Source organism: Manis pentadactyla, chromosome 2 (assembly GCF_030020395.1).
Source record: "Manis pentadactyla isolate mManPen7 chromosome 2, mManPen7.hap1, whole genome shotgun sequence".
NCBI classification, from domain to species: Eukaryota; Metazoa; Chordata; class Mammalia; order Pholidota; family Manidae; genus Manis; species Manis pentadactyla.
In genome coordinates, this window is record NC_080020.1 from 176,657,442 (window position 1) to 176,681,472 (window position 24,031).

Sequence of the window (24,031 nt, forward strand, 5' to 3'; positions counted from 1 at the left end):
GCTAGTGATCAAAGAAGCAGTTAATCACTTCCTCTGTATGCCATTCCCAACCAGGACAGCCAGGAAAAGACCACTTGGAGAAGACAGAAATCTCTGACTATGACTCCTGATTAAGAAATTGCTAGGTCTCTTTGAGACCTTAGTGTATGTGTCTTTACTGTAGTTTGAGGGAAGTCTTTGGTTGGCCCATCTTAACTCAATTGGCTGAGCTAGTCATATAACAAACTAGATGGAAAGGCTCAACTTTGACCCTGCCCTTAGGTAAAATATTCTTTGAACATCCAGCAAGTAGCGTCGTTTGCCCACAAGCTCCACCATAGGGGCCTTGGCCTATGGTACTTGTCCATTTCTGTTACTTCCTCTGAAAGTCCATGGTTTTAATTATGAAGATCAGGGAGTGAGCTCACTTACAGGAAGGTAGAAAGAGGGCTTGAGATGGACATATAGATATCTTAGAGCCCAGTCAGTTATTTGGTCCGTCTGTAGGTATTTTTAATTATCAGGTTGCCTGTAACTGCAGAAGGCTCATTTCTCTGATCAGCTCATCTTTGGCTAAGAGGCTCCCTGTACGAAGACATTTCCTAAGATTCTGTCCTTAGCCCCCCATCTGTCCTCCCTTCATATACTATTCCTGGATGATATCATCTGTACTTATGGTCTTAGCTACTACTGAGAGGTCAAAAACTCTCAAATCTGTATCTCTAACCTCAGTCTGTCTTCTGAGTTCCTGACTCATGACGGCCAAACAGTATTGACATCCTAACCTGTATGGCTCTTAGGAATTTTAAACTCAGCATGTCCCAAGCTAAATTATATCTTTCATCATCCCCTTCTCTTCCCACTCTTCCCCTTCTTCGTATTCCTTTTCCTCCTCCTTTGTTTCTTGACTAAGGAACACCACCATTTAAAGTCATTTGTAAACTTCTGCATCACTATCTTCCACTGTTCCCCACCATGAATTTCATAGGTTCTGAGTGTAAATGTAAGATGTTTAGGATGTAGATGGGTGGTGCATGTGGAGTAGAGATGGGATGATCCTCAGCTTCTTTCTTGTACAAGCAGAGTAATTAGCAACCTCCTCTGCTGGCTGCTTCTATAAACAACTTCATGCAGTTTGGTTCCTTTTAAAAAGTTCTGAGGATTGGGTATTCTGGTGTAACCCTAGCTGGAGCCATGCTTTCCTTTAAAACTTTGGCTTAAAGTGTCATTTTATAACTTGTAGAAAGTCTGATTCCTTCACCCAGATTTTTTCAGATTTGTGGAAGTTCCTGTATTTATGGTCACTCAAATTATGAGCTCTTGCTTCTACTAAATTAGTTTATAGACAGTCTTACTGTCTCAAGCATGCTGTTTATATCCAAACTGACCCAGATGTAGAAATATCTCACAGCTTAAAGCCTATTCCTGTGTAGCAGATTTTACAAAGGTTTGGGTAATGGAGAGTGTTTTACATTGCAGCAAAGCAAGCAACTTGAATTCTAATACTGGGTCTCTCTGTTCCTTAAAGTACTTTTGCCCACCTCTCCTTTAGGGATGTATTGCTTTTCATGTCACTCTGTACATGGCTTTGGTCTGTTATAATCTTACCTTTCTCTCCTCTGCAAACCTACCTTACTTTATTGCTACCGAGCACCCCGAATACTTCTTACTTGATTATGCAAAGCAACTGAACTCTAACTCCCTCCCAAACTCACATCTGTGTGTCCGGAGTCCATACATGAGCTCTGCTGAGGAAAAAGCCCTTCTACTTCTTTAGCCACACAAAGGATTTGTAGAACCTCTGATGTGTTCTTTTACATTATCTCCCACCTTTGAAAGCATTTCTTATTTTAAATAGCATTTTCTTCTTATCCCAGGAATGCTTTTGCTTTGAAGGATCTGTGAGGGAAGGTAATGTCAAAATTCTAGGCAATGTCAAAATACTTAAAAATACCCCAAAAAACTATCGTCTTCTAGCAAAATCAATTCTAGATGATAAATACTGTAAAGGGAAAAGTGTGATAGTTTAGCTTAAAAAAAAACACCACCACAACAGACACCATAACCAAAGTAAAAAGTGGATGACAAACTGGTTAAAAAAATTTTCAACATGTCTCTAATGTACACAAAGCTCTTAAAAAGTCAATAAGAAAAAGCAAAAATACAAAAAGAAAATGGGCCAAAGTCATACAAGAATAAATACAAATGACCAGTGAAGCACATAGAAAAAGGCTTTTACTTGTAATCCAGGAGACACAAACAGAAATGAGATATAATTTTTCAACTGTTAGGTTGACAAATATTAAAAAGATGAAAATATTGCGGGTGAAGGCTTGAAATGGGAATTCATACTCTGTTGCTGGGAATAGAAGTTAATACACTGTCTGCAGTTTAGTTTGGCAGTATGTATCAGATTTAAAGTGCACAAACTTTTAAACCAGCAATTTGACTTTTCGTTATTTATCCCAAGGGCAAGTGCACAGAGATATCTGTACGAGGATATTTGTTACTGCAGAGTCTATAAAGCAGTCAGAGTGGACATTGGTAGGGATTGGTGAAATAAATTGTGGTATAGCCATACAATGATAAATGAAGTAGTAGATCTATAATTGTAGATTTAGAAATATGGCTACAATATAGACATGAAAAAATATATAGCATATGAGCCTGTTTCAACAGAAATATAGCCATAACTAGTGTATATGTTTTAAAAATGATATACTTTAACAGAAATTATCTTTTCTGATTCAGAAAAAAAAAGCCACTTAAAAAAACAGGAAATAGATTCTGATTTGAAGGTAGTGGGTAGGATGAAACTAGACACAAATATTTTACCTTGGGGAACTAGGTGATGGATAGTGGTGATAAAAGCAGTGATCAGGGAAGGTTTTATGGTTTGAATGCATGAAATGAATGAAGCAAAAAATAAGGTTGCAGAAACCAGTTAGGAAGCTACAGTAGCAATCCAGGTTTGAGATAATAAGGCATCTGGAGCAGGCAGTGCATTTTAAGAGGAGAGACCAATCTGAGGGACATGTAATGAAAGAAACCACTAATCCAACAGTCTGTTAGGCAGGAGGAGGATAAAGAAGAAAGGGTAACAAGTTACTGATAATGCCAAGGTGTCTGTCTATCCTGAGAAGCTGGAAGACTATTCATCATGACAGAAAAGAGGGTGACTGGAAAGGAGAACAAACTCTTCTAGATGTGGGAGGTGAATTTGTTTATTGGAGTTGAATTTGAAGTGCCAGAGGTACATCAAAAAAGAAATGTTCTGTAGGTTGGGGATTCCTATTTAGAGAAAAAGGTACTTGTAAAATAGAGGCAAAGGTGGGAGTAGGGACTCTCTAGATTTGACACCCTTGAGATGCCTGGGGGAGGGCTGGTCATATCTTGGTTCTCCCTTTCCTACTGCAGTCTTGACAGACACTGGACAGAAGTGTGTGGCAGTGGTCTCCATGGGAACCTGAGTGTAAGCTTGAGGAGAGGGAGGAGTGGGCAGAAATGATTACATAAAACAATAGCCACAACATTCTTTAAAAATCACTCTGCCATTTACAAGGGCCATTATATACAGCAGCTTAGCTAATACAATCATGTATGCTATGCGTTATTTTTCTCCTTCTACATGGACACTGAAGCATAATGAGAGAGTAGAATTAGGACTCAAATTCAGGTATTCAGCTTCAAATCCCATTTCTCATTTCTTCACTCACCATCTCTTAGACATGAATTTTCCAAGGAGGGAAAGATGAGCAAAAGCTGCAGCCTGGAGCTAAGGGCACCGATAGTTAAAAGGTGAGAGGATAGGGCCAGGGAAGACACTATGTCACTCACAGTTACTGCCCTGTCCCCTGGCCCTTGTAGGCCCTGATACTCCTCTAAATAAGACAATGTTGAATTTTGTGTTGAATTCAAAGGGGGAAAAAATGTCCTGATGTCTTGATAAATAGCTTGAGGTGTTAAAGCATAAGATTGGCCAGTTTGGTTAGAGCATAGTTAGTATGGTGGCTTAGTGGTTTATTGAGTTCTGTCTTCATCCCTGTGAAAGCAATACGTAAAAGCCTGTTGACTTAGACCCAAGAGGGAAGGGCTTACCCTTGAATTAATTACATTAAAAATATTTTTCTGAAGTCATTAGATTTGTTTACTTTTAGAACCACATGGTAACTCACCAGTGTATGCGGGAGCTGGTAGAGATCTAAGAGGACCTGCTTTAATGAGTAGAAAATCAAGTCTCTTAAATCACTTCAGTTTTCCAACTGACAATCATTATTTATGGGACTAAACTATTTAGCTAACCCATTCTGATAACAAGCACAAAAAGCAATTACTTAACTGCCGGAAGTTCTGAATCGACAGGATCCACTTTAAGGAGGTTCTTGGGCAATTGCTAGACTGGTGTTCGGTAAGAATCCTGCAAGGCATCTGTGCAGCCCAGTGCTTGCAGCATAGTGGGCCTTAAGAAACTGGTTGAATGAGTGAGTGAGCGAGTGAAGGACTTAAGATATTATTCTCTCTGAGGCATGTTGAGCTGTGTGGAACAGTCTTCCTACAGTCTCACCCTCCAGCTTGGCTGGATGGTTTGGGGACACGTCTTACAACTCAGATCTAGTAGTAGGGAGGGAGGAAATGGAGGCACTGTGGGAGGTTTCTGCTTTGTGATTTGGTGACTCCACAGAGAAGGGATGTTTTCAAAACTGGTAAGCTTCTATCAGTTGAATTTCAGTCACATGACCTCCTTCTAAAAAGATCAGCTGCTGAGATGGTCTTTGGAGCAAATGATGAGGCCCATGGAGGTAGGAGGTTTCCTATTGGCAAACTGGATCTGACCCAAAAAGGGCAGCTACTTTATAAGACTTCTGTAGGAGGCTCTCTAACCCCTGCCTCCTCCTGCTTGTATTCTAAATCAGAAGCTACTTGGGCTCATTGCTAGCTTTTGCTTAACCAGCCTGGCCCTGCCCTCTGGCCATGTGCCATTGGTGATTTTTAGACTGTTGGAAATTACACCCACTGTGAGGGTAAAACAAACTGGAGGGTTCTGGTTCTGGCCTCACAGAAACTGGGGCCTGTCACCTGGCCTTGCCCTGTTTCCTGTCATGCATTCCTGGTTACCTTTATACCCTTAGTCTGGTCCTCCAAGCCCATAATTCTGCTTGGGTAAAGATTAAGGACTGGCTTCTCCAGAGTGATTGTGTGGGCAGGGATGTCAGTGTTTTGGAAGAAGCTCCTGCACCAGTTTCCCTGTCTTTAGAAGAATTACCAGTCTCATATAGATGACCTAAGAGTTGTTACTTTGGGGGTGGTTAGGCGACATGGAGGTTCTTCCTACCACAAAAGGACTTATTACCAGGTTTCTTTAAGCATTGAACCTGCTTTTCACAATAGAACTTGACTTTCAGACTGTAAGTAATGTTCAATTATTCACAACAGAACTCTTGTGTTTTTTCTAGGCAAACTTCTTTGTTTCAGAAATGGGCAAACTGTGGGAGATCCAGCAAGGGCAAAGCTGTGCCTGTGTTGAGGAGCTGATGTTCAGATTGTGTAAAAGGGATTGGAGCAGAGGGGAGCAGACACTGCGTGGGATAAAGTCTGTCCTTCGTGGAGGAGCATTTCTTGAGGTATTTTTCAGGTGAGGGAGGAGAAAATTGCATTCCTTCCTCTGGAATGCCCTGCTTACACCACTCAAATTGGGTAATTCCTGCCTCACTGGCTTCTACTTTAGTCCTTTCAGACTGAACCTGAAATGACATGGTAATACCTCAGTATTTAGGCTTTGCTTTTAATAAATAAACATTTAAATAAATGAACACCTAAATACAGGATGAAAGTGATCAAATGCAACTTTATTAAATTCAGTGTGTAAAAAAAGCCCAATATTAAGTTAGCAAAATATCAGTGGAGGTTCTTCAGGGGTCTGATTTAATTAGTCAATTAGATTGATTTATAATTAGAATTATCTGTTCTATAGTAGGTACTTGTAAAGTTTGTTCATTTATCAAATATTTATTAATTGCAGAGAGTTCTATGATAACTTGAGATAAATTGATAGGGTTTGACAGGTATTGACTGATGCTGTGGGAACTGAGACAGAAGAAATCATTTCTAGATTTTGGATCTAGAGAAGTAGGGAAGTTTTATGAGAACAGGTTTCTTTGTTTAAAGAAACACTTTAAAAACAATTTTGCTTATATTCTACTGAAAGGTAGTGTTGATACAAAGTAAAATCTATTCTCATTCATATTATTAAGAATTACTCTCATTCATATTATTAAAACTCTGAATGAATAGCAACACAATGTATTTCCTTTCACTGTGCTTCTTTGCTAATTGCTAAAGCAATTTTTCCCAAGAGCAGACCTTGGGTAAATAAGAGCAGTCCCCTCTCTTTTAGTAGATAGTACCTCTGCAGCCAGCAAATGGACCCAGTCAGGGAGGCCACTCTTTCAAGCTTGTCTGTGAAGTAAGGAGAGTTAATGAAGTGGGGACACAGAATTTTGGGATGCTGATTTATTTTTTGAGACACAAGCATGTCCATGTGTTGTGGGGAAAGAGCTAGTAGAGAGGGAGAAGTTGAAATTAGAAAGGAAAAATAAAAATTGTTAGCAAGGCCCCCGGGGAGAAGGCCCTACTGTATCCTGAGCATGGTGGAGAAATTGAACTTGAACTGAACAAAGGCTCCCACTGATTTTAACTCTTATCACCACCATTTATTGCTTTCCTACCTTTTTCTAGCAATCTGTTGAGCACTTTTAAGTTTCATCTGATAGGGGACAAGGGATGTGATGAGGCAGAGGGATTTGGTAAGATCTGGGGGACACTTAAAGTTGGAATTTCTGTTGGGCTTTATTTTCCGCAGAGAGCAGGTAGGATAGTGAGGACAGTAGCATGGTTTTTAAAAGCTGTTGTTCCAGTGGCAGTGACCTGAGGACATCTAGTAGGATAGCTGAACAGTGCTGAAGACCTAGCAAATTTTGGAGATGACTTTCTAGAGGAAGCAGCCCTCATGACTTAATGTTTGCTTTAGCTGTGCTTAGCAACTTGGGGGTTAAAGTGGGAGATATTTGCATTCAAATAAGAGCTGTGTTTAGTAGGGCAACTGGAAGACTTGGAGTAATTGGAACCTAGAATAGTGGTTGTCTAGTTGGCTAGAGAAAGAAGTGAATCCCAGAGAAGACCTATAGGCAGTAAAATGATGGGAAGTGAGTGTCAAGGGGTGAAAATCTCAAAGTAAGAACAGAAACTGTAGAAGGAAAGACAAGGTAAGATAGAGAGAGATACAGGATGATACAGGAGGTCATGGGCAAAAGGTCTGATTTGGAGTAGAAAGGCAGAGGCCAAAGTCCTATGGCTTTGAAGCAGCATTGAGGCAGACCATCTTTCTTTTCTTGGTACCACTGGATATTGAAGAATGGTTTTATGGTAGAACCTTCATTTCTCAGAAACCAAGTTCCTCAAGGAGTGTTAGGTTTTAGTGAGGGGTAGGCCAGAACCATCTTTTAAGCCCATTTTCTTCACTGCTTGCCTAAATACAATAGTTTTATATGTTGGGGGAGAGGCAGCATTCTTGGCTGAGTGGGACAATGTCCACAAAGTACTGGGCCTTTAGGCAGAGTTTGCAGAAACAGGGACTTGCAGGTAAAAATCCCATTTGGCTATTAGGGCTTTTTGAAGTGTTCAGGATCAGATTGGGCCAGTGCTAATCTTCTGTGAGAGACTGAAGGAAAACTGTAAAGGTTTCTTGCTTAAAACTCTAGAAGTCAGTGAACTCTGAGCCTTTCTATTCCTGTGAGGTCTGGAATTTTTTCCTCCATGGTGACAGCAAATAATGCCCTAAAGCACACATAGTTCAAGAGAGTCTGGAAATACTCAGATTATTGTTTATAAAAATGTTTTTGGATTTTTAATGGTTCAGGATTCCTTTGACATGCTTAGTATGTGACTCCAAACATTTAAGAAAGCAGCTCAAAATAGCTGAAAACAAATGTGATCTTTACAGTTCTTTTTGCTTCTTGATTCATTTACTCTAACTATAAAGCCAGATGTGAACAGCTCAGAAAATGATTGCCTAATCAGCTTTTTCACCACAGGAACCTAAGCAATTTTCACCACAGGAACCTAAGCAAGGTTGTGTGGCTCCAGCAGAAGAGGCTCTGTGGCTCAGAGCTCAGGGTGTGCTGATTCCATGGCAGTACTTTCTAAATCATTTGTATTGGGTTTTGCCACATTAAAAAGGCAAACTTCTGTTTAGCAAAAGTCATCATAAAATAAAGTTAGAATACAACCAAGAGGCTGGGAGAAAATGTTTGCAAGTTGTAGTGGACAGTGGATTAATATCTATAATCTATAACGTTTCCTATAAACCAATAAGGAAAAGACAACATAATAGAAAATGGTCAAAGAATACAGATAGGCAAGTCACAACAGGGCAAACTGGAATTTCACCTAAATAAATGCTTATCCTAGAGCACAGAGTTTTCTGGACAAGAATGTTCATTGTATTAGCAAATATCCATGAGTAGGGGACTGTTAAATACTGTGTGGCTGTGAAAACATTGAAGTACATGTCTATATCAGTGAAAAAAGCAAGTGGAGAGCAACATGAATAGGATGCTTCCATTTATTTTTAAAACCATTCCTATTTGTTTGATTTTGAATGTGTTCATCATGTTTCAGATTTTATTAGAGAGTTCTTATAGGTTCAAAAATATATAAGGCTGTGTTCTTCTAATGACAACATTAATGAATGAAACATCATCTTTTATCTTACCTTTATGTAAGGTAAAAGATATATTCACCATCCTCACCTTCTTCCTCTCTATTTGTTTACTTTGGAATTATAAATCTTAGCCTCTGAGAAGAATTTAGGGGCCTCCCTTCCAGGGAACTTCCTGAGGGAGACTACAGGGCCGTGGTTCCTGCAGCAGCAGTTTTGGTGTGATGAACAATGGAATTCAAAGCTCAGAATTCTTCTTTCCTAAGATTTGCTCCTTTTTGGTATTCACAGCCTTGCAGAGTTTCTCTGCCTCCTGCCTCTGATACAGTGGGAGGGGCTGGTGGCCCTTTTGCTTGGGACACCTTTTTTGCTCCTTTCCCTTAGAAAGGGGAGGGAATTACCTGAGTGGCCCAGGAAGAGAAGACTTAGAGCTGGCCTAGGTCTTGGGAGGAAACTGGATCTTTGCATTTGTGCTTGCCGCTTTGGAGAGCCGCACAGCTGGTTTTAATTATGGTCTCAGGCTTCCACCAACCTGGGTGAAAGGAGTCTTTGAAGCTGACACTTTAGTTTTGCCCATTTCACTGGGGTTTGAGGCTACAGAACTCCAGCCTGGAAACAACAGGAATTCCATTACAGGGTGGCACAAGGACATGAATCCCTTTGTGTTTCAAAGACAGGCAAAGCCTTTGGGACAGGAGCACTCCTCTCCTTAAGCACATTCTCAGTGTTGGTAGACCCCAGTGTGGGTGTATGGGAATTGTTTTGGACTTGTAATATATGCTTTTCTCTGAGCTGGAGAATTTGCATAGAGTGGTGTAATAAAAACTTACTTAAAACCAAAACTGACGGCATCCACCTCCATTTTAAAAAGGGGTGGCATTGGAGAATACAATTAATGATTCTATAACACCTTTCAGCATTGATAGACAGTGACCACAATGGAGGGGGTGAGGGTTCGATAATGTGGGTGAATGTTGAACTACTGTTTTGTGTCTGTGAAACCATCAGAAGATTGTATATCAATGATACTTTAATAAAAAAATAAATAACTAAAAATAAAGAGGGGTGGCACAAAGGACCAGATGGCTTCACAGGTGAATACTACTAAACATTTAAAAGAAGAGTTGATACCTCTCCTTCTTAAACTATTTCAAAAAAGTGAAGAGGAAGGTAAGCTTCACATTCATTCTAAAAGGTCAGCATCACCCTGGTCCAAAACCAAACAAGGAAACTACAAAAAAGAAAATTACAGAGCAGTATCTCTGATGAACATACATACAAAAATCCTCAACAAAATATTAGCAAACCAAATTAAAAAATACATTAAGAAGATCATTCACCATGATCAAGAAGGACTTACCCAAGGGATGCAAGGATAATTCAACATCCTCAAATCAACATTGAAGGATTAAAAACCAAATGATCATCTCAATAGATGCTGAAAAAAGCATTTGATAAAATTCAATATCCCTTCATGATAAAAACTCAACAAATTGGGTATAGAGGACACATATCTCAACATGATAAAGGCCATCTATGACACACCTACAGCTAATATCATAATGATGAGAAGCTGAACATTTTTCCTTTAAGATCGGGAACAAGACAAGGATGCCCACTCTCACCACTTTTATTCAACATAGCCTTAGAAGTCCTGGCTACAGCACTCAGACAAGAAAAAAGAAAGAAAAGGCCTCCAAATTGGTAAGGAATAAGTAGAACTGTCACTATTTTCAGATGACATGATAATAAATATAGAAAACCCTAAAGATTCCACCAAAAAATGATTCTAATTAATAAATTAATTCAGGAAAGTGGCAGGAAACAAAATGATGTACAGAAATGTTGCATTTCTATATACCAATAATGAACTAGCAGAAAGAGAAATTAAAACAATCCCACTTATAATTGCATCAAAAAGAATAAAATACCTAGGAATAAATCTAACCAAGAATGTGAAAGACCTGTACTCTGAAAACTGTTAAGACATTGATGAAAGAAATTGAAGAAGACAAATAAATGGAAAGATATTCCATGCTCATGGATAGGAAGAATTAATATTGTTAAAACGTCCATACTGGCCAAAGCAATCTACGGATTCAGTGCAATCCCTATAAGAATGCCAATGGCATTTTCACAGAACTAGAGCAAATAATCCTAAAATTTGTATGGAACCACAAAAGACCCTGAATAGCCAAAGCAGTCTTGAGAAAGAAGAGCAAAGCTGGAGGTGGTATACTCCCTGACTTCAAACTGTCCTACAAAGCTACAGTAATCAGAACAGTATGGTACCACCACATAAACAGATACATAGACCAATAGAGAGCCCAGAAATAAACCCATGTCTATATGGTCAATTAATATATGACAAAGGAGGCAAGAATATACAATGGGGAAAGGCATTCTCTTTAATAAATGATTCTGGGAAAACTGGATAGATGCATGCAGAATGAAACATGATCATTGTCAAAAATATGGAGAAGATTGGATGCTTGACTACATAGGATCACAGATCATTAGCACACAATGCTTCATTATCTATTGAACCAAAGTGACAATAAGGGATTTCAAGAGCCAATACAGAGGTTACATAGTTGTAAGCAAAACTTAGCTCTTCAATATTAAGATGACTCAATTTTCTTAAGTGACCAAAGACCTGATGATAAAATGAAGCACAGGAAATTATTTTGATAAAATAGAAATTTTCTTTTCTAGGCAGATTACTGAAAAACTTTGTCCTTTTAGCAGGTGAAAGAAAATCAAGTTTTACTTTCACAAAAGGACACTATTGATATTAAAGCTTATTTCAACAATTCAGTTTGAGCCAGGTTTAATTACACAAGGTAAAATTTCTCTCTCTCACCATCCATATATATATCCACAGCTCATCCTCTATTTTTCTTTCCCATTCTGAAATAACCAACTTTACTTTAGAACAAATTTACTTTCTTTTCCCTTAACAAAAATGCATCTCCATACCTGATACCTTTTGTTAGCCAAAATACAACCTACTTTACTTACAGAATTGTATACCATTTCTTAGCCAAAATACAACCTACTTTATTTGCAGAATTGTTTCTATTATTTCTAATAGCTTTTAATTACATATATTAGAATTCTTAGCCCTTAAACTTTAATTTCTAGTGAAAACGAAATAATAATCAATTGTGAACTGTTATGCCAGTATTCTTTTAGACTGACAAATTTATAAATATATTTCATAATTTCTAGAAGCATATGTGCTTCTTAATAGTACGGTCTTTTGATGTGGCATAAGACATGTTTCCTAATAGACCCAAATTTAATTTTGTTTTCTCTGCAATAGGAATTAGAAGTAGATAAGCATAAATTCAGTAATTAGTGTTTCACTATTTTATCTTTTTTGGAAATGATCTAGATATTCATGATATTTCCATAATTTAACTTTGTAAAACTCTGAAGTTTAGAGTTAACAGATTTGTGAAACTATTTTTAAGTACACATTCACATAAAGTAATTATTGCTAAACAGTTCACCTAAAAATTCTTATCTCTTGTCTGTTTAAATCATTTTAGATAGTGCTCCCAATGATTATGTTTAGACTACTCATGAAAACTTCATGTGACATTAGACAATGTCAGCCATCATCCAAAACTTTTATTGCTGACAAATTTTTTAAGATTTAACATGAACTTAATTTATGAGGAACCCAGGCAGAATAAAAGTTGTATGTTTGTGTTATATTTTCAATATTGATAACTCTAAAGCCATTCCTATTTTAATTAAACCCATGAATTTAAACTAGTTCTAATACCGAATGTTTTTCCAGATCACAGTAACCCAAGAAGCATTTGGGTTAGTATCTGTTGTATTTCTGAGAACTTTAGGAATACTTAATTTGTAAGTGCTTATTGTATGATAAATTCTAGCCGAAATAAGCAGGCGACGAGATGCAACAAAGGGCCAGGCAGTTTATTTGAGCACAATTCCCGGGCTATGTTCCCTGGTCTGATTAGTTACAGGCCAGGGAAGTCATGCTCAGCAGGGCAGGCAACGAGTTTTTAAAGGTAGGGGGAGGCAGAGCTTAGATTTACAGTGGCGCGAGGATTGGCTAGCCTAAGGCACAGTTTTCAGGTTGGGAGGGGGCAGCAGCCGGGGACTTTGGCACATCATCAGTGTCCTACGTGCTCACCCCTCCCTCCGGTGCCTCCAACCTTACATTCCAGCCTTTTGGTCATAATAGGCGATGACTCCATCTGGCTACTTCCAGCTGACAAGGGGCATCGTGCGGGGGAGGTTCTTAGCATGTGGTTACATTGCTCTGACTGCAAAGATCTTGCCCTGCCCTTTCCAGAGGCTCTCACCCCACCCTGTCCAAGCCCACGGTTCCTGTCTCATTTTCTCCTCTACAGATAGAGACTCTAGCTGCTGCTAGGGAAAAGGGGCAACCACCACTCTGGCTGCTTCATGCTGAGAGGGGGTGCAGTAAAGGGTGCAACTAGGTTTTCATCACTGGTCAGTTGAGAGGGCCTCGGAAGGTTGGCGCTTCTATTCTGGAAGGACAAACTTGATGAGATTAAGAATGCATGGCTGAATATGAGAACTAGAAATATGAAGAGTCTAATTGAGAATCATAGCCAGGTATCATGGGGAAACTAGAATTCTGGATTGAGTTTACATCTCAATGACTAGTAGTAGGATTTAGTTAGATAAGACTGCATTATTGAAACAATACTTTTCTCTAAAGTCACCTTCATTTTTATTAGAAGTAGCTAGATTAAGAAAATCATTAACAGTTGGCTTGATTATTTGCATAAGTACAGCAAGAAGAGCAATTGATTACATGGGATTTTTTTTAATGTGCTTTGCTGGAACTTTTTGTAAGGAATTTCAGATTGAACTTTTAAAGGCTTCTCGAGGCCAGACAGCTAAGTCAGACCTGCCATCAGGTTTTGCCTGCAGTACCTGTACATTTGGGTGAATTCCTCTCTTCTTGAGGTTCTTGCACTTGCCAGGAAGTGAACTTTACTCACCTGGTAAGGCTGCTGGGAACTCTGTAAGCAAGGTACCAGGCCAGTTCTTCTAAGGGGCTTTGTTGGCTTTATAAAGTCAATCTTAGTTCTTTAAAGCTGTCTGTTCATATCTGAGTTTACACACGTGTCTCTCAGGTATGACGTTCTAGTCAAAGCCTTGGTAATATAACCAGTGTTTTTAATTGGTCCTTTTACAAGGAAAGTAGATTCTTATTGAACTTGTGCAAATAAACATACTGCCATGAAATATAAAAATAGTCACTGAGAGTTTTTAAATTCTGGAGGGATCAGGTAGACAGAAAGATAAAGTTTCAATTCTGCTTATAAAGGCAGTCATTTACTAAACTGTTGTCAGCTTAAGAGAAAAAGCTTAAAACACTTAATCAACAACATTAAAAACAAAAAGCCACAAAATCATCTTCCTTAGTTTACTTAATCCTATGTAACTAATACCTGTTCTGTTGAAATCTAGTTTTTTTTTTACTAGTTTAGGAGTAATAAAACAGTGAGTATAGATGACAAAAGACTTACAAATGACAATGGTTAAATATCTGATGAGAGCTTACTGTAAGACAGTTGACATAAGGAAATTTGGATATTTCTGTAACAAAACATTCAGTAACAAAGTTTAGCATCATTCCTTTTGACAGTGCTTTCTAGGTAAATATATATCAGATAAATAAGCCAAATTAGTCAAATATTTTCTCCAATGAGAAAAAAATTCCTCTGATATGTTCCAGGGGCTCCCTGGAAAACATCAGAGTTAACTAGAGGTAAAAGCACCTTTTTGCATTTTTTTTTTTTTTGGCACTTGCTTAAATAGGATTATAGGTTGCCATGAAGCAATACTTATCTATTTAACCAGAATGACAACACAATACCTCAAAGGCAAATAAAGAAGGTTACACAGTTGTTAGCATAGTTTAGCTTTTAGTCCTTTTAATATTAAGATCTCATTTTCTTAAATACTTGGACAACTCATTGAGACTTTAAGCATGAGAAACTGTTTTGATAAAACAATTAGAGAACTCTTTGCAATCTTTCAACAGAAAGAGCAGATTAACAGTTAAGAAAACCTAGATTTTAATTGAAAACAAAATTCTAATTTTGCTGTGTACTTGATACCGAGACTCATTTGCTTTAATTCTATATAGCATGACTATATTAAATCTTTCTACAAGCTTTCTACAACTTTCTTTTTACATTCAGTGTTCCTCTCTTTAAATAAATAGCTGTACTTTGGAACAATTACCTTCTTTTACTTTCAACAACACAAATTTCCGTTCTTTATACTTTTTCTTATTAAAACACACATCTTTTTAGCAAGTAGAGGTGTTTTCTTCTTTAAGTAGATTTAGTTAGACCTTAAAACTATTAGGAACTTTAATTTTCTGTGAACACTGAGAAGTAGGCTATTGTAAACTGTTAAACTAACATTCTTTAGATTTAACAAATTTATGAACACATTTTATAATTTCTGTAACTATGAGCTTTACAGCATAATCTCTAAGCTCAAAGTATATCTTCTTAACTTAGCAAAACTTTAAGGTTTTAGGTTACCACAAAGATTCTCAGGCTGTAGGTAGGTATACACACTGTAACACACAATTGTTATTAAGAAGTTCACTTGCTATGTTTAGTTTACTCATTCTTAACAACTATGCTAGACTACTTACAAAACCTTTACTGAATATTAGACAAAGTCAAGCCTTTAAGCATTTTATTCTTGAAAGATTTAATACAGAATTTTATTGTTGTTAACAACCATTTGATCAATAAATATGAGAGATGCCCTCACAAAAAAAAAAAAAAGAAAAAAAAAAGTACACACTTCCAATGGTAAAATAAATAAGTAACCTGGATGTAATGTATAGCATAAGGAATATAGTCAAGATATTGTAACAGCTTGGTATGGTGATAGCTGGTACCTAGAATTGTCATGTATATAAATGTTGAATCACTATGTTGTACACCTGAAACTAATGTAATGTAATACTGTGTGTCAACTACCCTTCAATAAAAAATAATTATCTACAAAAAAAAAAAAAGATTTAGCAGATAACATCAACTTAAATGACTTTAGGTAAACTTAGGCAGCTAATAACCATAAGGACATGTCCGTTTCAGTTCAACTTAAATTAGCATTAATGCTTAATATTTTTTATTAGATTTTCCGGAAGTTTTAGAATGCCCAATTTTCACAAGCGCTTGTTTTTAAATCAATTTTTTTAATACCATCCGGAGGTAGGAAAATATTTTTAATGAAAAATATGAGGGCTGAAGTGGTTAGGGGGTATTGGGCCTGACAGATATACTGAGAGGGGTCACGTAATTTGATAGAGGCAGGAGGACATAGAGTCACGGAGGGGCTTGTAATGTCCCAAACTTTGGGATTTACAGGGTGTATGAGGGCAGAACTGGAGCTTTCATTGGGTAGAGGGGGGTCGTCGGCTATGAGGGCCATTAGAAAAGGAGTACTGGGGGCTGTGGGAGTGGATATAGTTATGGAAACATGGAGGAGAGAAAGGATGTCCCATCCTAGTAAGGGGATGGGATACTGGGGCATAACCAGGAAGGAGTGGGAGAAAGGTATGGGATTGTCCTGGATTGTGCATAAAAGGGGGGGGGGTGTTTTAATGGGAAAATCTGTTTACCTCCTACCCTGACTATAGGAGTAATGGCAGGAGTGGTAGGGCCCCGGTATTCCCACAAGACTGAGAAGGTGGCTCCTATGTCTAGGAGGAAGGAGATGGGGCGACCGTCTACTATTAAAGTAACGCTGGGCTCCTGCTTGGTGATGGAAATGGTTGGGCGAGAAGCCCCTGGGCCCCGTCAATCTTCTTCTGCCAGCCCCACTATGGAGGGCTTAGGATGGGGTTGTTCGTCCAGCCTCCCCTTCGGGTAGCTGGGCAATCAGACCCCCAGTGGCCCTTTTTGTGGCATCTGGGGCATGGGGTGGTAGGAGATCTGGGGGAGGGGCACGCCCTTGACCAATGTCCTTCTTTTCCTCACTTGAAACAAGCTCCTGGGGGGGGGCTTGTTTGTAGAGGGGCGCCCAGGTTGTGGTTTTATCAGCTGGGCCAACATTTGGAAATTGGCCTGATCAGCCTTTTGTTTACTGCGTTCTTTCTCCTCCTCCCGGTTATGGAAGACTTTAAAGGCCACTGTTAGGATCTCAGTCTGTGGGGTAGTGGGGCCCTGTTCTAACTTTTTTCGTTTAGCTTTAATGTCGGGGTAGCTTTGAGCTAGGAAGTATGTCATAAGGACATGTCTTCCATCAGGTGTTTCTGGGCCCAGGCTGGTATACTGTAATAGGGCTTGAGTGAGTCTGTCTAAGAACTCGGAGGGAGTTTCCTCCCTCCTTTGAATTATGTCTTGGAGCTTTTGAAAATTGACTACTTTACGAGTTGCCTTTTTCAGACCTGCTATTAAGCAGGAGGCGAAAATATCTCAGTGTGGGTCTTGTTCGGGGACAGCGGTGGGGCCAGGGGGATAGGTGGGGTCAGTCCTGTGGGTTTCGGTAGAGTGTGTTTGGGCAAAGTCCCAAACTCGTCTACACTCTTCAGGAAGGAGGGTATTGGCCAGGAGCATGAAAATGTCATGATGTGTGAGGCTGTATGACTGGAGGGTCCATTGAAACTCCCTGATATATGTCGTGGGATCAGTGGAAAAGGAACCTAGGCGTTTCTCAAGTTGGGCTAAATCTCCTAAGGAGAAAGGGACGTGAATGCGCACGATGCCTTTGGATCCTGCTACCTCCCGGAGGGGGGCGATAATTTTGGGAGGCCCTCGGGACCGAGTCTGAGGGGGACTGAAGGGTTCTGGCTCAGTCTGTGGGGGAGAAACAGATGATGGGGGCAAAGATGGAGGAGGCTCCTGGGACATAGTTAGAGGGGGGCTGAAAGGCTCAGGCTCGATCTGCAGGGGGGGTGAGGTGGGGGAGGAGATGGTGGTGGAGGAAGGGGGAGGGGCTGTTGTAGGAGAGGAGGGGGAAGGGGGACGAGGTGGAGGCGGCGACTGCGGAAGAGGGTGGAGGGGTTGTAGGAGGGGCAGGGGCTGAAGGGGGAAGCCTGTATGGCGGAGGTTCGTCGGCTGGGTCAAAGGTAATCGAAGAGGGACTGGGAGTGTGTGGAGGGGAGGGAGATGGCTTACAGGCTAGGAGAACTTGGGGCGGGGAACAGGTGATGCAGGGGCTGGGATTTTGAGCTAGGAGGCGAAAAGCTTCGATATAGGGAATCTCCTTCCATTTTTTCAGGCGCTGGCAGAAGTTAAAGAGATCGCGAGTGATGTTAGGATCAAGAGTTCCCCCCCTGCGGGCCATTGGTTGTTATTGTCTAGGGGGTATGTCAGCCAATCTTGGGAGCAGTATTTACGGAGAAGTTTTGGTTTTATATCAGGCGTCAGGGAGAGGGTAGTTAGATACTTGAGCAGGCATTCAAGAGGTGAACTTTCAGGGAGGAATGAGGAGGCTCCCATGGCTAAAGGACAGAGAAGGAGACAAACAGGGGAAGATGAACGGAGACCCTCGGACTGGGAGCAGACCGCAAGGAGACAAAGGGCCTCCCCGATGATCCTTGGTGGTCTGCGGAAACTCGCATACGAGTCGGTTTCTTAGGAAGTGTGGGTCGTCACCCAGACTTCTCTAAGAAGGCAGAGTGCCGGAGTCCGAGGGACCTAGTACTAGGAATTTTCGGCGGAAGGAACGGAAGGAGGAGGGGGGGAAAAGGGAGCGTTCTCATCCGCAAAGGAGTCACCTCGTTTATGGCTGTTGGAGGAGGGGGCCTGAGGGTCCGCTGCAGCTGTGAAGGCTGGAGGCGGGGAGAGTTACCTCCTTGTCCCCGAGTGTCAGGGCCTTGCCGGACGATCACGGTCAATGGCACTGCAATAGCTCGGGGAAGAGTGGCCCACTCCGGGGGAAAACTTACCCAAAGGCCAGAGAGGAGTGGTGAGTGTGAGGAGCCAGCGCCGGAGAAAGAGGACGAGGGCAAGCTGCTGCTGGTGTCGGGGGGAAGACGGGGCCCAGTTGGGGTGTCCCGTCTCCCGGGTTTCAGCACCAATGAAAGGAAGGAGCAACACACAGCAGCAATTCACCGGAGAATTCCGCTTTATTAGGGAAAGGTGCTGGGTTATATAGGAAGGGGCATGAGGTGATTGTGGTGTTACTTCTACGGGGCTGGTGGCTATTGGCTAGGTGCTGGGATTGGGAGGGGGGAGAGAGGTGATTGGGCTTCAGGTGGTGCCGGCAGGAACTGAGGACCCGGAAGAGAAGCAGGAAGTTCGCCATCTTATGGGTGGGGGCCCTTCATAGTGTTAGGCAGGAAAATAGATATGAGCGGGGTGGAAAGAGAAGAGGGTCAGTAAAGCCCCCTAGAAAGGACTCAGTTAACCAGTAAAACTAGAAATCCAGAAAAGACTGAGTTAATGAGTTAATCAGTTAAGCTCAAAAGATCAAGAGCAACTTGGCCTTCCTTGAATGTTTGAATATTCCCCAAATAGTATCTGAGCACAGCCCATGTCTTCATTGTGTCAATTAGATCATTGTAAGATTTACTCTAGTCTGCTAAAAAGCCCACTTATAAATAGCATAATAAAGACAGGGAGATCCCACCTTAAAGCCAAAATTGCATTTAGAAAAAACCCAAGAAGTTAAGAAGAAAGATTCTTAACATACTCTTTAGCAAACAACAAACAAATAACTCTGCCCACCTTGGAGGAAGGGCAGACAGTCTTGATTGATATGCTCCCAAACCAGGAAGCTGGTATCCTGGGAGGGGACCAGAGCAGTAAAGTTCTTGTGTTAAGCTAATTTTGCAGAATTACCTAGAGGGCTGATAAGAAACTTAATGTCTCATCAAAGGTACTTGAGACCACTTAACAAGTTCACACCCAGAGCCCTTTGTCACATTCCTGAAAAATCCTGAAAAGGGGGAACCCCCAAACTTTCTGTGCGCTCCTCTCTCTGAGGTCACCTGTACTTTCTAAGTAACTTTAAATAAAACTTTTACTCTGCTTCACTACTGTGTCTCTGCCCTTCAGTTCTTTGTTGCGGCAGGGACGAGAACGGAGGAGAATACACAACGCCTCTCCCCCAATGCTAGAACTTCACGGTTTAATGTACTATGCCTTTAAAAAAACCTGTCCAAGGCCTAACAAAGTCCTTCTTTCTGAGTGCACTATCAGCCTTGCCAGTTTATCTTAGGGGGAAAACCTCTACTATTGTTTCTATTAGCTCCTGAACATTGGCCTTCAGGTAACCCATTTCCTGATCATTTGTAGGAGAACCTGGGAGATACTCTGGGGTGATTTTAACAAAGGGCCTGAATATCCAAATGATCTGTAGGGTCAGGGACAGGATGTTGGGAACAGAGGGGTAGAGAAGAAGGTAGAGAAGGGGTATTTATGTTAGATGTGGGCTTTAATTTTTGCCCTACAATCTTATTGCTTATTTTTTCATCATATTAAGGGAGTCCCTATGGCTGTTATACTCCTTTTTATACACTTTTTAAAACTTGGCCTTTCCATAGGTACCAATGAGACAATAGTTTAGGAGTAGAGCTCTCTAGAAAAAAAAAAATTTTAATTTAGCCAATTGAAAGGAACCATTGTATGGCTATTGATGAGAACTATCTTATATTAATCTCTAGCAATTCAACCAATAAGCCTTTTTATGGCTTAACTGTGGACACAAGAGGTATCCCCAAAGAACGTGAAAGATGCAGGCCTCACAAGATCTAGAAACTTCACTCCCAAAGTTAGCCTAAGAAAGATCTAGCCATAAGTGGGGTGTAACCCAAATTTATGTCCAGCCAAATTAGCGGAAACAGAGTCCCTAGTTTCCCACAAGACTAACAAGACAATGAAGGCTGAGACAGTAGAGGCCCTTTGTGAACCGGGCGGGATCCCTTAATGACAAATTCCCTGGAGAGCTAGCAGAGTCAGACAAAGAGAATCTGCTTATCACATCTACAGCCTTTTCTGTCTGCTATACAAACCAGTACATGCATCGTTCAGCTGATGGAGACCAGAGAGAATATTCTTACTGGTCTTAAAGCCAAACTCTTAAATCATAGAACAAGATGAGGAAAACCTGTTTTTTGTTTGTTTATTTGTTTTTTATGTCACGTGCACATTAACAGCTTTAGCTAAGCTCTGCATATCTTGGAACCCAATTAATATTTAAGAGGGCTGGGCCGCTCCTCTGGGAGTTGTGTGGTGTTTCACAGCATACCTCATTGTATTTACGTTTTCTTGAGTTTGGTGGGCAATCTAGTGTCCATCTAACCTGTTCTGTGACCCACTTACCTAATGTGAAAGTTGCAAGAATTAGATGGTGAGTGAGTTAGGTAGTCTGACAGCTTTTAAGTGCTCAACCCGGGTCCACCAGTTTGGGCCTTTTTGCTTCCAGGATCCCCATTAATAATAGCTTTCACCTCATTAACTCACAGCAAAGTTTATCTAAACAGATGCTGGTCTAGTGAGAACTGTGATCTTACCAGTCAGTGAGGCTGGCTCGAATGATAGCTCATAGTGTTGATGGGAGAGGTGGGGTCGGCTTAATGGGGATGGAAATCCATCTGAGGCACGGCACCAAATATGTTACGGGAGCGTTATGTATTTTCCTCGGTTCTTGTCCCCACTGACAAAGAACTGAAGGGCAGAGACACAGTAGTGAAGCAAAGTAAATGTTAAAAGTGCAGGTGACCTCAGAGAGAGAGGAGCGCCCTGAAAGGTCGGGAAAAGTTAGTAAGTTACGCACTCAGAAAGTGCAGGTGACCTCAGAGAGAGGAGCGCACTGGAAGTTGAGAGGTCCCTCTTTTAAGATTTTTCAGGAATGTGACAAAGGGCTATGGGTGTGGACTTGTTAAGCGGTCTCAGTCCTCCAGGTAATTCTGTAAAATTAGCTTAATACAAGAACTTTACTGCTCCGGTTCCCTCCCAGGATAGCAGCTTCCTGGTCTGGGAGCATATCAATCAGGAGTACCTGCCCTTCCTCCAACGTGGGCTGAGTTGTCTGTTTACTAAAAAGTACGTTAAGAATCTTACTTCTTAACTTCTTGGGTTTTTTAAAATACAATTTTAGCTTTAAGATGGAATCTTTCTGTCTTTATTATGCTGTTTATAGGTGGGCCTTTTAGCAGACTAGAGTAAATCTTACAATAGCATTATCTGATTGACACAATGAAGACGTGGGCTGTGCTCAGATACTTTTCCTTTCTGGGGAATGTTCAAACATTCAAGGCCAAGTTGCTCCTGACCTTTTGAGCTTTAACTGACTAAATGTTTTCTGGCTTTTCTAGTTTTAACTGATTAACTGAGTCCTTTCTAATGGGCTTTACTGACCTTATTCTCTTTCCACCCCACTCATATCTCTTTTCCTGCCTAACAATAGGACCTATGCCTGTGTTATACCCATCTACAGTTTTCCTCCTTGTGACAAACAACACAAAAGACAGAGACAAAACAGTGGCCATCTCTAGGAGGAAAGGGATCAGTAGAAAACAAGAGTACTCATAACAAATTTTTACCAAAGTTTCTATACCCAGTGAACTAGTTCACCCAACTACTCTGTCCTGCTAATCTAAATTTAGAAGAAGAAAAAGGACCCTTACCACTGTCATTTCCATAAGACCTGATAGGCAGAGATTTTGGAGACTGACATGGTAAGAATTCTTACCTTCTGCCAGCATTTGTCAGAGGGCCAGGATCTCTCAGCTGCAGCAGTTCTGAAAGGAGCAATGTCCAGCCTTTGAAGGTTCCTTCATTGTCGCCAACTGTTGGGGCCAAAAGAAATTTCCCTTCTTCAGTTCCATATTTTTGGCTGGTATAATAATGAAATCGACGTAAGACAGATTAATGGGAGAAAAACAAATTTCACACATACAGGAGCCTGATAAAAATATGAGACCCAACAGCAGCCAGGTAATTGAGATCTATATAACATCCTGAGCTAAGGAAAGGGTAGGGTCTACAAAGGGGAAATAGGCCATTCACAAGAAGGCAGAAGAAATGTTTGGGAAACAAAGGTTTCCCTTTTTGGCAGATAAGTTTCTTAGGTAAAAAGGTATCTCTGGTAATACCTCTCTTCCTGGTACAGGCCCCCTTTCCACTGTAAATTTAGGCAGTTGAGAGGGATGTAAACAGCTTTTCCTGAATCTGCTTGGGTTTTGATTGCCTTCAACTCAAAATGATCCTTTTGCCAAAGGGACATATTTTGGGGTGACAATCTATTCTCCTTCACCAAACCTCTAGTTCTTCTATTTTTATTGGATAATTTAATGGAAGAGTTAAATAGTGTGCTAATAGGCCTAATATATAACGTAATATGTGGAAAGCTTTGCACAGGAGTGGGTCAGGTCTCTGTGATTAACAAGCCATCTTCCTTGCTCCTGTACCTTTATAAAATCATTGGTTTAACTGGGATAGTCCATGCTCATTCAGGCTCTCTTGGGAATGTTGTTGGAGGCTGTGGGAAGGCCCAGGAAGTTGATAAGGGAGTGTCCTGGGATCTGGAGCCTTTACTCTCTAGCAAGAAAAAAAAAGCCTAAAAGGTGGCCTGGGGAGGAGGGGTAGCCTAACGCTCACGCTCACTCCTTAGCCTTCTGGGCGCAGCGGGAGCTCTAAGCACACCACCCCAGCGCCTCCCTCACCACACAAAGCCTCCTTCTCCCTGCTGAGGCTAAGGTTCATCCCTTCCCCCAGCCTGCTTTCCAGGAGAGGGGCAGAGTGTTTCCCAGGATCCATGTGACTGCCCCTGGCAAGTGACGATTACAGATGGTTTACCAGTCAGTAAAACTGCCAAAGGCTTTTATGCCGTAATAATCCTTTTCCTGTTTAAAACTCTGGGGATTTTCTACTGTTGCCAATAGTTTTTCAAGTCAGCAATTACAGTGTAGATTATGTAATGGCTGAGTATTAAAAATAGAAAAGACCAGAGTTTGCATCTATTTTAACCAAATCAAAATAGAGCAGAGGGAGGGGACAGGAGGAGGAGGAAGACAGACCAGAGGTGGAGGGAAAAAGTGATTACGTGACCAGAAGCAATGCGGTCGCATAATATGACTGGACAAACCAGCTCACGATTTACTCTGCCCTTCTCCTGCATTCTTGGCCCAGGGGACTGCCCTCTCTTTCTCAGCCTCCTCCAGGGAGGGGGGGCCCTGCAGAGCATTCTGAGGACTAAAAACCCTTGTGGATATTCTTCACCTCCATGTTGGGATCTTTGCCTTTTTCTGACCAGCAAAATGACTAAGGGGGCGGGGATTGAATCTGATGTCCTCACAGTTGCCCTTCTCAAGTGCGGGATTACTGTGTCTTGATTTGCAAG

The 24,031-nt window shown here is 40.9% G+C and overlaps 1 long non-coding RNA gene across 1 annotated transcript in view; it reads left to right on the forward strand.

Annotated features, from left to right (window-relative positions):
* LOC118923961 (uncharacterized) overlaps positions 1 to 5,795 on the forward strand; it is a 40,784-nt gene extending 34,989 nt beyond the window's left edge. The window contains exon 8 of the long non-coding RNA XR_008995813.1: positions 5,433 to 5,795. This is a non-coding gene — a long non-coding RNA (uncharacterized LOC118923961). The remainder of the gene's footprint in view (positions 1 to 5,432) is intronic.
* The last annotated feature ends 18,236 nt before the right edge of the window (positions 5,796 to 24,031 follow it).